Source organism: Oncorhynchus masou, unplaced genomic scaffold (assembly GCF_036934945.1).
Source record: "Oncorhynchus masou masou isolate Uvic2021 unplaced genomic scaffold, UVic_Omas_1.1 unplaced_scaffold_659, whole genome shotgun sequence".
Classification (NCBI taxonomy): Eukaryota; Metazoa; Chordata; class Actinopteri; order Salmoniformes; family Salmonidae; genus Oncorhynchus; species Oncorhynchus masou.
Genome location: NW_027013031.1, coordinates 142,256 through 160,097, shown reverse-complemented (window position 1 = coordinate 160,097; position 17,842 = coordinate 142,256). Strand labels below are relative to the sequence as shown.

Below are 17,842 nucleotides of genomic sequence, written 5' to 3'. Positions count from 1 at the left end.
GAGATGCCTTTAGCTAACATGTAAAGGAGATGCCTTTAGCTAACATGTAAAGGAGATGCCTTTAGCTAACATGTAAAGGAGATGCCTTTAGCTAACATGTAAAGGAGATGCCTTTAGCCTAACATGTTTAAAGGAGATGCCTTTAGCTAACATGTAAAGGAGATGCCTTTAGCTAACATGTAAAGGAGATGCCTTTAGCTAACATGTAAAGGAGATGCCTTTAGCCTTTAGCTAACATGTAAAGGAGATGCCTTTAGCTAACATGTAAAGGAGATGCCTTTAGCTAACATGTAAAGGAGATGCCTTTAGCTAACATGTAAAGGAGATGCCTTTAGCTAACATGTAAAGGAGATGCCTTTAGCTAACATGTAAAGGAGATGCCTTTAGCTAACATGTAAAGGAGATGCCTTTAGCTAACATGTAAAGTAAAGAGATGCCTTTAGCTAACATGTAAAGGAGATGCCTTTAGAACATGTAAAGGAGATGCCTTTAGCTAACATGTAAAGGAGATGCCTTTAGCTAACATGTAAAGGAGATGCCTTTAGCTAACATGTAAAGGAGATGCCTTTATGTAAAGGAGATGCCTTTAACATGTAATGGAGATGCCTTTAGCTAACATGTAAAGGAGATGCCTTTAGCTAACATGTAAAGGAGATGCAGCTAACATGTAAAGGAGGAGCTAACATGTAAAGGAGATGCCTTTAGCTAACATGTAAACGGAGATGCCTTTAGCTAACAAAGGAGATGCCTTTAGCTAACATGTAAAGGAGATGCCTTTAGCTAACATGTAAAGGAGATGCCTTTAGCTAACATGTAAAGGAGATGCCTTTAGCTAACATGTAAAGGAGATGCCTTTAGCTAACATGTAAAGGAGATGCCTTTAGCTAACATGTAAAGGAGATGCCTTTAGCTAACATGTAAAGGAGATGCCTTTAGCTAACATGTAAAGGAGATGCCTTTAGCTAACATGTAAAGGAGATGCCTTTAGCTAACATGTAAAGGAGATGCCTGCCTTTAGCTAACATGTAAAGGAGATGCCTTTAGCTAACATGTAAAGGAGATGCCTTTAGCTAACATGTAAAGGAGATGCCTTTAGCTAACATGTAAAGGAGATGCCTTTAGCTAACATGTAAAGGAGATGCCTTTAGCTAACATGTAAAGGAGATGCCTTTAGCTAACATGTAAAGGAGATGCCTTTAGCTAACATGTAAAGGAGATGCCTTTAGCTAACATGTAAAGGAGATGCCTTTAGCTAACATGTAAAGGAGATGCCTTTAGCTAACATGTAAAGGAGATGCCTTTAGCTAACATGTAAAGGAGATGCCTTTAGCTAACGTAAAGGGAGATGCCTTTAGCTAACATGTAAAGGAGATGCCTTTAGCTAACATGTAAAGGAGATGCCTTTAGCTAACATGTAAAGGAGATGCTTTAGCTAACATGTAAAGGAGATGCCTTTAGCTAACATGTAAAGGAGATGCCTTTAGCTAACATGTAAAGGAGATGCCTTTAGCTAACATGTAAAGGAGATGATGCCTTTAGCTAACATGTAAAGGAGATGCCTTTAGCTAACATGTAAAGGAGATGCCTTTAGCTGTAAAGGAGATGCCTTTAGCTAACATGTAAAGGAGATGCCTTTAGCTAACATGTAAAGGAGATGCCTTTAGCTAACATGTAAATTAGATGCCTTTAGCTAACATGTAGCTAACATGTAAAGGAGATGCCTTTAGCTAACATGTAAAGGAGATGCCTTTAGCTAACATGTAAAGGAGATGCCTTTAGCTAACATGTAAAGGAGATGCCTTTAGCTAACATGTAAAGGAGATGCCTTTAGCTAACATGTAAAGGAGATGCCTTTAGCTAACATGTAAAGGAGATGCCTTTAGCTAACATGTAAAGGAGATGCCTTTAGCTAACATGTAAAGGAGATGCCTTTAGCTAACATGTAAAGGAGGTCAAAAGTATGTACATGTAGGTATCGTTAAAGTGACTGTGCATATAAGATAAACAGAGAGTAGCAGCAGCATAAAGAGGGGGACACACACAATGTAAATAGGTCGGGTAACCATTGGTTACCTGTTCATGAGTCTTATGGCTTGGGGGTAAAAACTGTTGAGAAGCCTTTTTGTCCTAGACTTGGCACTCCGGTACCGCTTGCCATGCGGTAGTAGAGAGAACAGTGTTTGGCTGGGGTCTTTGACAATTTTTAGGGCCTTCCTCTGACACTGCCTGGTGTAGAGGTCCTGGATGGCAGGCAGCTTTGCCCCAGTGATGTATTTGGCCGTACGCACTACCCTCTGAAGTAACCTTTGTCTTATGCAACCCCACCAAACTTAACCAGGCTGGTCTGTCTAGTCTGAGAGATCAGGGTGGTCTGTCTAGTCTGAGAGATCAGGCTGGTCTGTCTAGTCTGAGACATCAGGCTGGTCTGTCTAGTCTGAGAGATCAGGCTGGTCTGTCTAGTCTGAGAGATCAGGGTGGTCTGTCTTGTCTGAGAGATCAGGCTGGTCTGTCTAGTCAGAGAGATCAGGCTGGTCTGTCTAGTCTGAGAGATCAGGCTGGTCTGTCTAGTCTGAGAGTCCAGGCTGGTCTGTCTAGTCAGAGATCAGGCTGGTCTGTCTAGTCTGAGACATCAGGGTGGTCTGTCTAGTCTGAGACATCAGGCTGGTCTGTCTAGTCTGAGAGACCAGGCAGGTCTGTCTAGTCTATAGACGTTTATAAGCGTGAATATTGACTCATCCACTTGAATATGCTTTTGTGTCAGAGTCGCGCTGGGCTTCCCTTTGAGGGTTCCTTCTGCCCCAGTTCAAAGCATACGTTGTAAACCAGTCTATAAAACCAATACGGCACCACGGGGTTGTGAAATATGGCCAATATACCACGGCTCAGGGCTGCTTCCAGGCCTTCCACATTACGCGAGCGGAGCCGGGTTATATTGGCCATATACCACACCTCCTCAGGCCTTATTGCTTCATTATAAACCAGGATGCAGATTTGTATTTATTATGGATCCCCATTAGCTCCTGCCAAGGCAGCAGCTACTCTTCCTGGGGTTTATAATGGATCCCCATTAGTTCCTGCCAAGGCAGCAGCTACTCTTCCTGGGGTTTATAATGGATCCCCATTAGTTCCTGCCAAGGCAGCAGCTACTCTTCCTGGGGTTTATAATGGATCCCCATTAGCTCCTGCCAAGGCAGCAGCTACTCTTCCTGGGGTTTATAATGGGTCCCCATTAGTTCCTGCCAAGGCAGCAGCTACCCTTCCTGGGGTTTATAATGGATCCCCATTAGTTCCTGCCAAGGCAGCAGCTACTCTTCCTGGGGTTTATTATGGATCCCCATTAGTTCCTGCCAAGGCAGCAGCTACTCTTCCTGGGGTTTATTATGGATCCCCATTAGTTCCTGCCAAGGCAGCAGCTACTCTTCCTGGGGTTTATAATGGATCCCCATTAGTTCCTGCCAAGGCAGCAGCTACTCTTCCTGGGGTTTATTATGGATCCCCATTAGTTCCTGCCAAGGCAGTAGCTACTCTTCCTGGGGTTTATAATGGATCCCCATTAGTTCCTGCCAAGGCAGCAGCTACTCTTCCTGGGGTTTATTATGGATCCCCATTAGTTCCTGCCAAGGCAGCAGCTACTCTTCCTGGGGTTTATAATGGATCCCCATTAGTTCCTGCCAAGGCAGCAGCTACTCTTCCTGGGGTTTATTATGGATCCCCATTAGTTCCTGCCAAGGCAGCAGCTACTCTTCCTGGGGTTTATAATGGATCCCCATTAGTTCCTGCCAAGGCAGCAGCTACTCTTCCTGGGGTTTATAATGGATCCCCATTAGTTCCTGCCAAGGCAGCAGCTACTCTTCCTGGGGTTTATTATGGATCCCCATTAGTTCCTGCCAAGGCAGCAGCTACTCTTCCTGAGGTCCAAACACATTAAAGCACTTACATATTAAACTAAAGATAAAACAATACATTATATAACAGGCAGCAGCTGGTGCAATGAAAAAATAAATAACAATATGAGGTAGTTGGATGGGCTATTTACAGATGGGCTATGGACAGGTGCAATGATCGGTAAGCTGCTCTGGCAGCTGATGCTTAAAGTTAGAGGGAGATATGAGACTTTGCTTTATCTTGGCCAGGTTGCAGTTGTAAATGAGAACTTGTTCTCAACTGGCCTGGTTAAATAAAGGTGAAATAAAATAAATAACTCCAGTCATTTTTGCTAAACACTAATCTGCCTTCCCAATGAAAAATAAAAGATACTAACATTAATTTAATGGAAAAGAGATGTTTCTGGTCAATGCACCATGCTGCCTCGTTGACAAAATGACAGAGCAGCACAGATTACTGTTTGATTTGAGAAGGGTGCTTCTCCCTCCCTGCTTTCACCTGATGGCGTGATGGGTCTTTACCTCAGCCTCATCGAATCTGCCCATTATAAACCAGGTAGTTTGGCTCCTGGATGCTGATTGGCTGAAAGCCGTGGTATACCACAGGTATGACAAAACATTTAATTTTACTGCTCTAATTACGTTGATAAACTCCCAACCTTTAAGTCTTTACTGAAGACTCATCTCTTCAGTGGGTCATATGATTGAGTGTAGTCTGGCCCAGGAGTGGGAAGGTGAACGGAAAGGCTCTGGAGCAACAAACCGCCCTTGCTGTCTCTGCCTGGCTGGTTCCCCTCTCTCCACTGGGATTCTCTGCCTCTAACCCTATTACAGGGGCTGAGACACTGGCTTACTGGAGCTTTTCCATGCCGTCCCTGGGAGGGGTGCGTCACTTGAGTGGGTTGAGTCACTGATGTGATCTTCCGTTCTGGGTTGGCGCCCCCCCTTGGGTTGGACTACCTGACATGATGACTCCTTGCTGTCCCCAGTCCACCTGGCCGTGCTGCTGCTCCAGTTTCAACTGTTCTGCCTTATTATTATTGGACCATGCTGGTCATTTATGAACATTTGAACATCTTGGCCATGTTCTGTTATAATCTCCACCCGGCACAGCCAGAAGAGGACTGGCCACCCCACATAGCCTGGTTCCTCTCTAGGTTTCTTCCTAGGTTTTGGCCTTTCTAGGGAGTTTTTCCTAGCCACTGTGCTTCTACACCTGCATTGCTTGCTGTTGGGGTTTTAGGCTGGGTTTCTGTACAGCACTGAGATATCAGCTGATGTACGAAGGGCTATATAAATACATTTGATTTGATAACCAGTTTATAAAAGTAATAAGGCACGAGGTGGTGTGATATATGGCCAATATACCACGGCTAAGGCTCTGTGTCCAGGTACTCTGCGATGTGTCGTGCCTAAGGACAACCCTTAGTCGTGGTATATTGGCCATACATCACACCACCTCGTGCCTTATTGCTTAAATATAAAACTGGTCTAGTGAACCATAAGAGCGGTATTACATGGTTGGGGCAATCATGAGCACTCTTAATTTACAGGATTCATTAGCTAGTTGAAATTCAATCCCTGACTGTGTTCTCCCCCATTAATGGAAATGGAACGGGAAAAATCCCTCTGAAATTAAAATAACTGATTTCACTCCTGGAACCCAAAATCCACCTGTTTTCAGCCTCTTGAAATACTACAATCAGCTCTCTGACTCATTTCCAATCAGCTCTCTGACTCATTCATAAATACTAACTCTTCATTGAGTTGCTGACTCATTTCCAATCAGCTCTGATTCATTCAGAAATACTAACTCTTCATTGAGTTGCTGACTCATTTCCAATCAGCTCTGACTCATTCAGAAATACTAACTCTTCATTGAGTTGCTGACTCATTTCCAATCAGCTCTCTGACTCATTTCCAATCAGCTCTCTGATTCATTCAGAAATACGAACTCTTCATTGAGTTGCTGACTCATTTCTCTGCTCTCTGACTCATTCAGAAATACTAACTCTTCATTGAGTTGCTGACTCATTTCCAATCAGCTCTGACTCATTCATAAATACTAACTCTTCATTGAGTTGCTGACTCATTTCCAATCAGCTCTCTGACTCATTCATAAATACTAACTCTTCATTGAGTTGCTGACTCATTTCTCTGCTCTCTGACTCATTCAGAACAACATCAGTGTCCAGTGTTGTCAGCAGGTGTGGAGTATTTCAGTCCAATCAGGAACTAGTAAGAAATAATTCAACTGACTAACAACGTACGTAAACACACATGATTTATTGCTATCCATGCAAACTGAATATTAAATGAATGTGAGGAGAATAAACAGAGTAGAAACATTACATAGTATAGTTATTACAGAAGTTATTATATTTACAGTCCAATGACAGCTGCTGTCATGACACATCTATAGTCATGTCCTCCTCTTGCTCCTCCTCCTCTTGCTCCTCCTCCTCTTCATCCTCATCGAAATACTTCTCCTCTGCATCTCTGTTGACGATGTCCAGGTTGTCGTAGTCGGGGTTCCCGTCCACTTCACTACAACACAAACAGCTCGTACAGTAGTTCAGTCTGTCCCCTACACAACACACACAGCTAGTACAGTAGTTCAGTCTGTCCCCTACACAACAACACACAGCTAGTACAGTAGTTCAGTCAGTCCACTACAACACAAACAGCTCGTACAGTAGTTCAGTCTGTCCCCTACACAACACACACAGCTAGTACAGTAGTTCAGTCAGTCCCCTACACAACAACACACAGCTAATACAGTAGTTCAGTCTGTCCACTACAACACACAGCTCGTACAGTAGTTCAGTCTGTCCACTTCACTACAACACACACAGCTAGTACAGTAGTTCAGTCTGTCCACTTCACTACAACACACACAGCTAGTACAGTAGTTCAGTCTGTCCACTACAACATACACAGCTAGTACAGTAGTTCAGTCTGTCCACTTCACTACAACACACACAGCTCGTACAGTAGTTCAGTCTGTCCCCTACAACACACACAGCTCGTACAGTAGTTCAGTCTGTCCACTACAACACACACAGCTCGTACAGTAGTTCAGTCAGTCCACTACAACACACACAGCTCATACAGTAGTTCAGTCAGTCCACTACAACACACACAGCTAGTACAGTAGTTCAGTCTGTCCACTTCACTACAACACACACAGCTAGTACAGTAGTTCAGTCTGTCCCTTCACAACACACACAGCTAGTACAGTAGTTCAGTCAGTCCACTACAACATACACAGCTAGTACAGTCAGTCCACTACAACACACACAGCTAGTACAGTAGTTCAGTCTGTCCACTTCACAACACACACAGCTAGTACAGTAGTTCAGTCTGTCCACTACAACACACACAGCTCGTACAGTACAGTCTGTTCACTACAACACACAGCTAGTACAGTAGTTCAGTCTGTACACTACAACATACACAGCTAGTACAGTAGTTCAGTCTGTCCACTACAACACACACAGCTAGTACAGTAGTTCAGTCTGTCCACTACAACATACACAGCTAGTACAGTAGTTCAGTCTGTCCACTACAACACACAGCTAGTACAGTAGTTCAGTCTGTCCACTACAACATACAGCTAGTACAGTAGTTCAGTCTGTCCACTACAACATACACAGCTAGTACAGTAGTTCAGTCTGTCCACTACAACACACACAGCTAGTACAGTAGTTCAGTCTGTCCACTACAACATACACAGCTAGTATAGTAGTTCAGTCGGTTCACTACAACATACAGCTAGTACAGTAGTTCAGTCTGTCCCCTACGACACACAGCTAGTACAGTAGTTCAGTCTGTCCACTACAACACACACAGCTCGTACAGTAGTTCAGTCTGTCCACTTCACTACAACACACACAGCTAGTACAGTAGTTCAGTCTGTCCACTTCACTACAACACACACAGCTAGTACAGTAGTTCAGTCTGTCCACTACAACACACACAGCTAGTACAGTAGTTCAGTCTGTTCACTACAACACACACAGCTAGTACAGTAGTTCAGTCTGTCCACTACAACACACACAGCTAGTACAGTAGTTCAGTCTGTCCACTACAACACACAGTTGGTCAGCCCGGTCTGTCCACTCCAACACACAGCTAGTACAGTAGTTCAGTCTGTCCACTACAACACACAGCCCAGTAGTTCAGTCTGTCCACTACAACACACACAGCTAGTATAGTAGTTCTGTTGTCCACTACAACATACACAGTTGGTCAGTAGTTCAATCTCCCACTTCACTACAACACACACAGCTAGTACAGTAGTTCAGTCTGTCCACTACAACACACAGCTAGTACAGTAGTTCAGTCTGTCCACTACAACATACACAGCTAGTTGTAGTTCAGTCTGTCCACTACAACACACACAGCTAGTACAGTAGTTCAGTCTGTCCACTACACTACAACACACACAGTTAGTCAGTAGTTCAGTCTGTCTCAACGCACACAGCTAGTACAGTAGTTCAGTCTGTCCACTTGGTCACACACAGATAGTACAGTAGTTCAGTCTGTCCACTTCACTACAACACACAGCTAGTACAGTAGTTCAGTCTGTCCACTACAACATACACAGCTAGTATAGTAGTTCAGTCTGTCCACTACAACATACACAGCTAGTACAGTAGTTCAGTCTGTCCCCTACACAACAACACACAGCTAGTATAGTAGTTCAGTCTGTCCACTACAACATACACAGCTAGTACAGTAGTTCAGTCTGTCCCCTCACAACAACACACAGCTAGTACAGTAGTTCAGTCTGTCCACTACAACACACACAGCTAGTACAGTAGTTCAGTCTGTCCACTTCACTACAACACAAACAGCTCGTACAGTAGTTCAGTCTGTCCCCTCAACACACACAGCTAGTATAGTAGTTCAGTCTGTCCACTACAACATACACAGCTAGTATAGTAGTTCAGTCTGTCCACTACAACACACACAGCTAGTACAGTAGTTCAGTCTGTCCACTTCACTTGGCTCAGTACAGTAGTTCAGTCTGTCCCCTACAACACACACAGCTAGTACAGTAGTTCAGTCTGTCCACTTCACTACAACACACACAGCTAGTACAGTAGTTCAGTCTGTCCACTACAACACACAGCTTACAGTAGTTCAGTCTGTCCACTTCACTACAACACACACAGCTAGTACAGTAGTTCAGTCTGTCCACTTCACTACAACACACACAGCTAGTACAGTAGTTCAGTCTGTCCCCTACAACACACACAGCTAGTACAGTAGTTCAGTCTGTCCACTTCACTACAACACACACAGCTAGTACAGTAGTTCAGTCTGTCCACTACAACACACAGCTAGTACAGTAGTTCAGTCTGTCCACTACAACACACAGCTAGTACAGTAGTTCAGTCTGTCCACTTCACTACAACACACACAGCTAGTACAGTAGTTCAGTCTGTCCCCTGCAACACACACAGCTAGTCACCCGTAGTTCAGTCTGTCCACTTCACTACAACACACAGCTTACAGTAGTTCAGTCTGTCCACTACAACACAAACAGCTCTTACAGTAGTTCAGTCTGTCCACTACAACACACACAGCTAGTACAGTAGTTCCCGTCTGTCCACTACAACACACACAGCTAGTACAGTAGTTCAGTCTGTCCACTACAACACACAGCTAGTACAGTAGTTCAGTCTGTCCACTACAACACACACAGCTAGTACAGTAGTTCAGTCTGTCCACTTCACTACAACCGGTTAGTCTCCCCAGTTGGTCAGCCCGGTTAGTCTCCCCAGTTGGTCAGCCCGGTTGGTCAGCCCGGTTAGTCTCCCCAGTTGGTCAGCCCGGTTAGTCTCCCCAGTTGGTCAGCCCGGTTAGTCTCCCCAGGGTTGGTCAGCCCGGTTAGTCTCCCCAGTTGGTCAGCCCGGTTAGTCTCCCCAGTTGGTCAGCCCGGTTGGTCAGCCCGGTTAGTCTCCCCAGTTGGTCAGCCCGGTTAGTCTCCCCAGTTGGTCAGCCCGGTTAGTCAGCCCGGTCTCCCTGGTTAGTCTCCCCAGTTGGTCAGCCCGGTTAGTCTCCCCAGTTGGTCAGCCCGGTTAGTCTCCCCGGTTGGTCAGCCCGGTTAGTCTCCCCGGTTAGTCTCCCCAGTTGGTCAGCCCGGTTAGTCTCCACAGTTGGTCATCCCGGTTAGTCTCCCCAGTTGGTCAGCCCGGTTAGTCTCCCCAGTTGGTCAGCCCGGTTAGTCTCCCCAGTTGGTCAGCCCGGTTAGTCTCCCCAGGTTGGTCATCCCGGTTAGTCTCCCCAGTTGGTCAGCCCGGTTAGTCTCCCCAGTTGGTCAGCCCGGTTAGTCTCCCCAGTTGGTCAGCCCGGTTAGTCTCCCCGTTGGTCAGCCCGGTTGGTCAGCCCGGTTAGTCTCCCCAGTTGGTCAGCCCGGTTAGTCTCCCCAGTTGGTCAGCCCGGTTAGTCTCCCCAGTTGGTCAGCCCGGTTAGTCTCCCCAGTTGGTCAGCCCGGTTAGTCTCCCCAGTTGGTCAGCCCGGTTAGTCTCCCCGGTTGGTCAGCCCGGTTAGTCAGCCCGGTTAGTCTCCCCAGTTGGTCAGCCCGGTTAGTCTCCCCAGTTGGTCAGCCCGGTTAGTCTCCCCAGTTGGTCAGCCCGGTTAGTCTCCCCAGTTGGTCAGCCCGGTTAGTCTCCCCAGTTGGTCAGCCCGGTTAGTCTCCCCGGTTAGTCTCCCCAGTTGGTCAGCCCGGTTAGTCTCCCCAGTTGGTCAGCCCGGTTAGTCTCCCCAGTTGGTCAGCCCGGTTAGTCTCCCCAGTTGGTCAGCCCGGTTAGTCTCCCCAGTTGGTCAGCCCGGTTAGTCTCCCCAGTTGGTCAGCCCGGTTAGTCTCCACAGTTGGTCAGCCCGGTTAGTCTCCCCAGTTGGTCAGCCCGGTTAGTCTCCCCAGTTGGTCAGCCCGGTTAGTCTCCCCAGTTGGTCAGCCCGGTTAGTCTCCCCAGTTGGTCAGCCCGGTTAGTCTCCCCAGTTGGTCAGCCCGGTTAGTCTCCCCAGTTGGTCAGCCCGGTTAGTCTCCCCGGTTGGTCAGCCCGGTTAGTCTCCCCAGTTGGTCAGCCCGGTTAGTCTCCCCAGTTGGTCAGCCCGGTTAGTCTCCCCAGTTGGTCAGCCCGGTTAGTCTCCCCAGTTGGTCAGCCCGGTTAGTCTCCCCAGTTGGTCAGCCCGGTTAGTCTCCCTGGTTCGTCTCCCCAGTTGGTCAGCCAGCTACTAACCTGTAGTTAAAGTCTTTGTCGTGTCCGTCCAGGAAGCGTTGGTACATCTGAGTCATGAACTCGTCCCTGAGCAGAGCTTTCTCCTGGGGTGTTGGCTCATAGCCCTCTGCCCCCAACCCTCCACCTGGAGGCACCACACACACAGTACCGTGAGACACACACAGACACAGTACCGTGAGACACACACAGACACAGTACCGTGAGACACACACAGACACAGTACCGTGAGACACACACAGAGACGTGATCTGAAGAGGTCAACACAGTACCGTGAGACGTGATCTAAAGAGGTCAACACAGTACCGTGAGACACAGAGACGTGATCTGAAGAGGTCAACACAGTACCGTGAGACGTGATCTGAAGAGGTCAACACAGTACCGTGAGGCACAGAGACGTGATCTGAAGAAGACAACACAGTACCGTGAGACGTGATCTGAAGAGGACAACACAGTACCGTGAGACGTGATCTGAAGAGGACAACACAGTACCGTGAGACACAGAGACGTGATCTGAAGAGGTCAACACAGTACCGTGAGACGTGATCTGAAGAGGACAACACAGTACCGTGAGACACAGAGACGTGATCTGAAGAGGACAACAGAGTACCGTGAGACGTGATCTGAAGAGGACAACACAGTACCGTGAGACGTGATCTGAAGAGGACAACACAGTACCATGAGACGTGATCTGAAGAGGACAACACAGTACCGTGAGACGTGATCTGAAGAGGTCAACACAGTACCGTGAGACGGGATCTGAAGAGGTCAACCCAGTACAGTGAGACACAGAGACGTGATCTGAAGAGGACAACACAGTACCGTGAGATGTGATCTGAAGAGGTCAACACTGTACCGTGAGACGTGATCTGAAGAGGTCAACACTGTACCGTGAGACGTGATCTGAAGAGGTCAACACAGTACCGTGAGACAAAGAGACGTGATGATCTGAAGAGGACAACACAGTAACGTGAGACACAGAGAGACGTGATCTGAAGAGGTCAACACAGTACCGTGAGACACAGAGACGTGATCTGAAGATGTCAACACAGTACCGTGAGACGTGATCTGAAGAGGTCAACACAGTACCGTGAGACACAGAGACGTGATCTGAAGATGTCAACACAGTACCGTGAGACGTGATCTGAAGAGGTCAACACAGTACCGTGAGACACAGAGACGTGATCTGAAGAGGATAACACAGTACCGTGAGACGTGATCTGAAGAGGACAACACAGTACCGTGAGACACAGAGACGTGATCTGAAGAGGATAACACAGTACCGTGAGACGTGATCTGAAGAGGACAACACAGTACCGTGAGACACAGAGACGTGATCTGAAGAGGTCAACACAGTACCGTGAGACACAGAGACGTGATCTGAAGAGGTCAACACAGTACCGTGAGAAACAGAGACGTGATCTGAAGAGGTCAACACAGTACCGTGAGACACAGAGACGTGATCTGAAGAGGATAACACAGTACCGTGAGACACAGAGACGTGATCTGAAGAGGACAACACAGTACCGTGAGACGTGATCTGAAGAGGACAACACAGTACCGTGAGACGTGATCTGAAGAGGTCAACACAGTACCGTGAGATGTGATCTGAAGAGGACAACACAGTACCGTGAGACACAGAGACGTGATCTGAAGAGGTCAACACAGTACCGTGAGACACAGAGACGTGATCTGAAGAGGTCATCACAGTACCGTGAGACACAGAGACGTGATCTGAAGAGGTCAACACAGTACCGTGAGACGTGATCTGAAGAGGACAACACAGTACCGTGAGACACAGTACCACATTACGTTGCTATTCTACCTACATGGCCACATTACGTTGCTATTCTAACTACATGGCCACATTACATTACGTTGCTATTCTAACTACATGGCCACATTACATTACGTTGCTATTCTAACTACATGGCCACATTACGTTGCTATTCTAACTACATGGCCACATTACGTTGCTATTCTAACTACATGGCCACATTACGTTGCTATTCTAACTACATGGCCACATTACATTGCTATTCTAACTACACGGCCACATTACATTACGTTGCTATTCTAACTACACGGCCACATTACATTACGTTGCTATTCTAACTACACGGCCACATTACATTACGTTGCTATTCTAACTACATGGCCACATTACATTACGTTGCTATTCTAACTACATGGCCACATTACATTACGTTGCTATTCTAACTACATGGCCACATTACATTACGTTGCTATTCTAACTACATGGCCACATTACGTTGCTATTCTAACTACATGGCCACATTACGTTGCTATTCTAACTACATGGCCACATTACGTTGCTATTCTAACTACATGGCCACATTACATTACGTTGCTATTCTAACTACACGGCCACATTACATTACGTTGCTATTCTAACTACACTGCCACATTACATTACGTTGCTATTCTAACTACACGGCCACATTACATTACGTTGCTATTCTAACTACATGGCCACATTACGTTGCTATTCTAACTACATGGCCACATTACATTACGTTGCTATTCTAACTACATGGCCACATTACATTACGGCCACATTACATTACGTTGCTATTCTAACTACACGCTATTCTAACTACATGGCCACATTACGTTGCTATTCTAACTACACTGCCACATCGCACAGACTACCTTCTCAAACTGTTAGTCAACTGTAGTGAATGTTGGCAAACTATTTCCCTTGTTGAACGCACGTCTGGTGATGCTGTGTCTTACCCTCCTCCCCCTCCTCCTCCTCCAGTGCGTTCTCCTCCCTGTCCTGCTCCTCCTGCAGCCGGCTCTGGATCAGTCTCTCCTGGTAGGAGGTGAGGAGGAGGTGGGCCAGCCCCCCCTCTGCTCCCCCCGGCCCCCGCTCCTCCCCTGCTCCTCCCTGCATGGCCTCGAGGGAGCGATGTAGCAGCTCCTCCTCTGTCAGGTATTGGCCGATGTATTGCTCATACAGTAGGGGCTCCCGGCTTCTCATCTGGTCCTCACTGAAGTACTGTCCCTCTGGGGGGATAGAGACATGTTGAAGTACTGGCCCTCTGGGGGGGGGTTAGAGACATGTTGAAGTACTGGTCCTCTGGGGGGGGGTTAGAGACATGTTGAAGTACTGGCCCTCTGGGGGAGGGGCGGTTAGAGACATGTTGAAGTACTGGCCCTCTGGGGGGATAGAGACATGTTGAAGTACTGGCCCTCTGGGGGGGATAGAGACATGTTGAAGTACTGGCCCTCTGGGGGGGGGATAGAGACATGTTGAAGTACTGGCCCTCTGGGGGGGTTAGAGACATGTTGAAGTACTGGCCCTCTGGGGGGATAGAGACATGTTGAAGTACTGGCCCTCTGGGGGGGGGTAGAGACATGTTGAGGTACTGGCCCTCTGGGGGGGATAGAGACATGTTGAAGTACTGGCCCTCTGGGGGAGGGGTTAGAGACATGTTGAAGTACTGGCCCTCTGGGGGAGGGGTTAGAGACATGTTGAAGTACTGGCCCTCTGGGGGAGGGGTTAGAGACATGTTGAAGTACTGGCCCTCTGGGGGAGGGGTTAGAGACATGTTGAAGTACTGGCCCTCTGGGGGGGGGAGGGGTTAGAGACATGTTGAAGTACTGTTGGCCCTCTGGGGGGTTAGAGACATGTTGAAGTACTGGCCCTCTGGGGGGGGGTTAGAGACATGTTGAAGTACTGGCCCTCTGGGGGAGGGGTTAGAGACATGTTGAAGTACTGGCCCTCTGGGGGGGGGTTAGAGACATGTTGAAGTACTGGCCCTCTGGGGGGGTTAGAGACATGTTGAAGTACTGGCCCTCTGGGGGAGGGGTTAGAGACATGTTGAAGTACTGGCCCTCTGGGGGGGGTTAGAGACATGTTGAAGTACTGGTCCTCTGGGGGAGGGGGGGGGGTTAGAGACATGTTGAAGTACTGGCCCTCTGGGGGAGGGGTTAGAGGCATGTTGAAGTACTGGGCCTCTGGGGGGATTAGAGACATGTTGAAGTACTGGCCCTCTGGGGGGGGGTTAGAGACATGTTGAAGTACTGGCCCTCTGGGGGGGGGGTTAGAGACATGTTGAAGTACTGGCCCTCTGGGGGGGGGGGGGGTTAGAGACATGTTGAAGTACTGGCCCTCTGGGGGGGGGTTAGAGACATGTTGAAGTACTGGCCCTCTGGGGAGGGGGGGTGGGGGGTTAGAGACATGTTGAAGTACTGGCCCTCTGGGGGTGGGGGAGACATGGGGGGGGAGACATGTTGAAGTACTGGCCCTCTGGGGGAGGGGGTTAGAGACATGTTGAAGTACTGGCCCTCTGGGGGGGGTTAGAGACATGTTGAAGTACTGGCCCTCTGGGGGAGGGGGGGGGTTAGAGACATGTTGAAGTACTGGCCCCTGGGGGGGAGGGGGTTAGAGACATGTTGAAGTACTGGCCCTCTGGGGGAGGGGCGGTTAGAGACATGTTGAAGTACTGGCCCTCTGGGGGAGATAGAGACATGTTGAAGTACTGGCCCTCTGGGGGAGGGGGGTTAGAGACATGTTGAAGTACTGGCCCTCTGGGGGAGGGGTTAGAGACATGTTGAAGTACTGGCCCTCTGGGGGGGGGTTAGAGACATGTTGAAGTACTGGCCCTCTGGGGGAGGGGTTAGAGACATGTTGAAGTACTGGCCCTCTGGGGGAGGGGTTAGAGACATGCTGAAGTACTGGCCCTCTGGGGGAGGGGTTAGAGACATGTTGAAGTACTGGCCCTCTGGGGGAGGGGTTAGAGACATGTTGAAGTACTGGCCCTCTGGGGGGGGGGGTTAGAGACATGTTGAAGTACTGGCCCTCTGGGGGGGGGGGTTAGAGACATGTTGAAGTACTGGTCCTCTGGGGGGGGGGGGTTAGAGACATGTTGAAGTACTGGCCCTCTGGGGGAGGGGGGTTAGAGACATGTTGAAGTACTGGCCCTCTGGGGGGGGTTAGGGGGGTTAGAGACATGTTGAGGTACTGGCCCTCTGGGGGGATCTACTGCCTTAGAGACATGTTGAAGATGTCTGACTGGCCCTCTGGGGATGTCTGAGGGGCCCCTGGTTTGAGACATGTTGAAGTACTGGCCCTCTGGGGGAGGGGTTAGAGACATGTTGAAGTACTGGCCCTCGGGGGGTTTGTATAGAGACATGTTGAAGTACTGACCCTCTGGGGGGGGGCCCTTAGTCTGAGTGTTGGCGTGGGCATGCTGCAGTACTGGCCCTCTAAACAGAGAACATCCCTGGTCATCCCTACTGCCTCTGATCTGGAGGACTCACTAAACACACGTTTCGTTTGTAAATGATGTCTGAGTGTTGGCCCCTGGTGCCGTCTGGTTTGTAAATGATGTCTGAGTGTTGGCCCCTGGTGCCGTCTGGTTTACTTCATAAGGAATTTGAAATTATTTATACTTTTACTTTTTTATACTTAAATATATTTTTGCAATTGCATTTACTTTTGATACTTAAGTCTATTTAAAACCAAACACTTTTAGACTTTTACTCAAGTAGTATTTTACTGGGTGACTTTCACTTGAGTCATTTTCTATGAATGTATCTCTACTACAGTATGAGAATTGGGTCTTTTTCCACCGCTGATTACCAGTAGCTTGGCAACCCTGGACCTGGGTGAGCATCAGTGTTTGAGTACCAGGGTCTGTGATTGGTTGCTAGGCTCACCCCTCTGCAGCTCCCTGAGGGCAGCGTAGCGTTGGTTGCCACACCCGGGTCCTGTTGGTCCGTCCCGCTGCTCTCCTCCTCACCTCCCGGCAGTAGTACTGCGCCCGGGGTCAGAAGTCAGATGGCAGAATACTGACAGGTGCTGTGGCTTGGGCAGGTGGGCCTGTGGGAAAGGGTTAGAGGTCAGAGGTGATGGGACAGAGGGTTAGAGGTCAGAGGTGATGGGACAGAGGGTTAGAGGTCAGAGGTGATGGGACAGAGGGTTAGAGGTCAGAGGTGATGGGACAGAGGGTTAGAGGTGATGGGGGAGCAGGGGTTGGTCATATGTCAGTTTCTATATAATACCAAGTTGTACTCAGGCCAGTTTCAGATACAGAGATACTGTGTGAATACAGTAAGTGAATGAGATGGCAAAGCATTTGTGTCTTAAAAACAATAAGTGTAAAGAATTTGTCTAAAAATATCGATTTCAAAAATACTTAACTTTCTAAGCTTTAATTTAATCAGTGGAGCCCAACTGAGACCAGGTTCTCATCTTCATCTTCAGAGACCTAACTGAGAGACCAGGGTCTCACCCAACTGAGACCAGGGTCTCATCTTCAGAGACCCAACTGAGACCAGGGTCTCATCTTCAGAGACCCAACTGAGACCAGGGTCTCATCTTCAGAGACCCAACTGAGACCAGGGTCTCATCTTCAGAGACCCAACTGAGACCAGGGTCTCATCTTCAGAGACCCAACTGAGACCAGGGTCTCATCTTCAGAGACCCAACTGAGACCAGGGTCTCATCTTCAGAGACTCCAACTGAGACCAGGGTCTCATCTTCAGAGACCCAACTGAGACCAGGGTCTCATCTTCAGAGACCCAACTGAGACCAGGGTCTCATCTTCAGAGACCCTAATGAGATCAGGGTCTCATCTTCAGAGACCCAACTGAGACCAGGGTCTCATCTTCAATGGTGCCCTGAGACCATAAGTAAAAGAAAGACCAGCCCAGTTCTGGTTGTCAGGGTTCATCTTC

The 17,842-nt window shown here is 48.1% G+C and overlaps 1 pseudogene; it reads right to left on the bottom strand.

Annotated features, from left to right (window-relative positions):
• Nucleotides 1-6,151: 6,151 nt before the first annotated feature.
• On the bottom strand, nucleotides 6,152-17,838 carry LOC135536746 (coiled-coil domain-containing protein 97-like; annotated as a pseudogene).
• Between the last annotated feature and the right edge of the window lie 4 nt (nucleotides 17,839-17,842).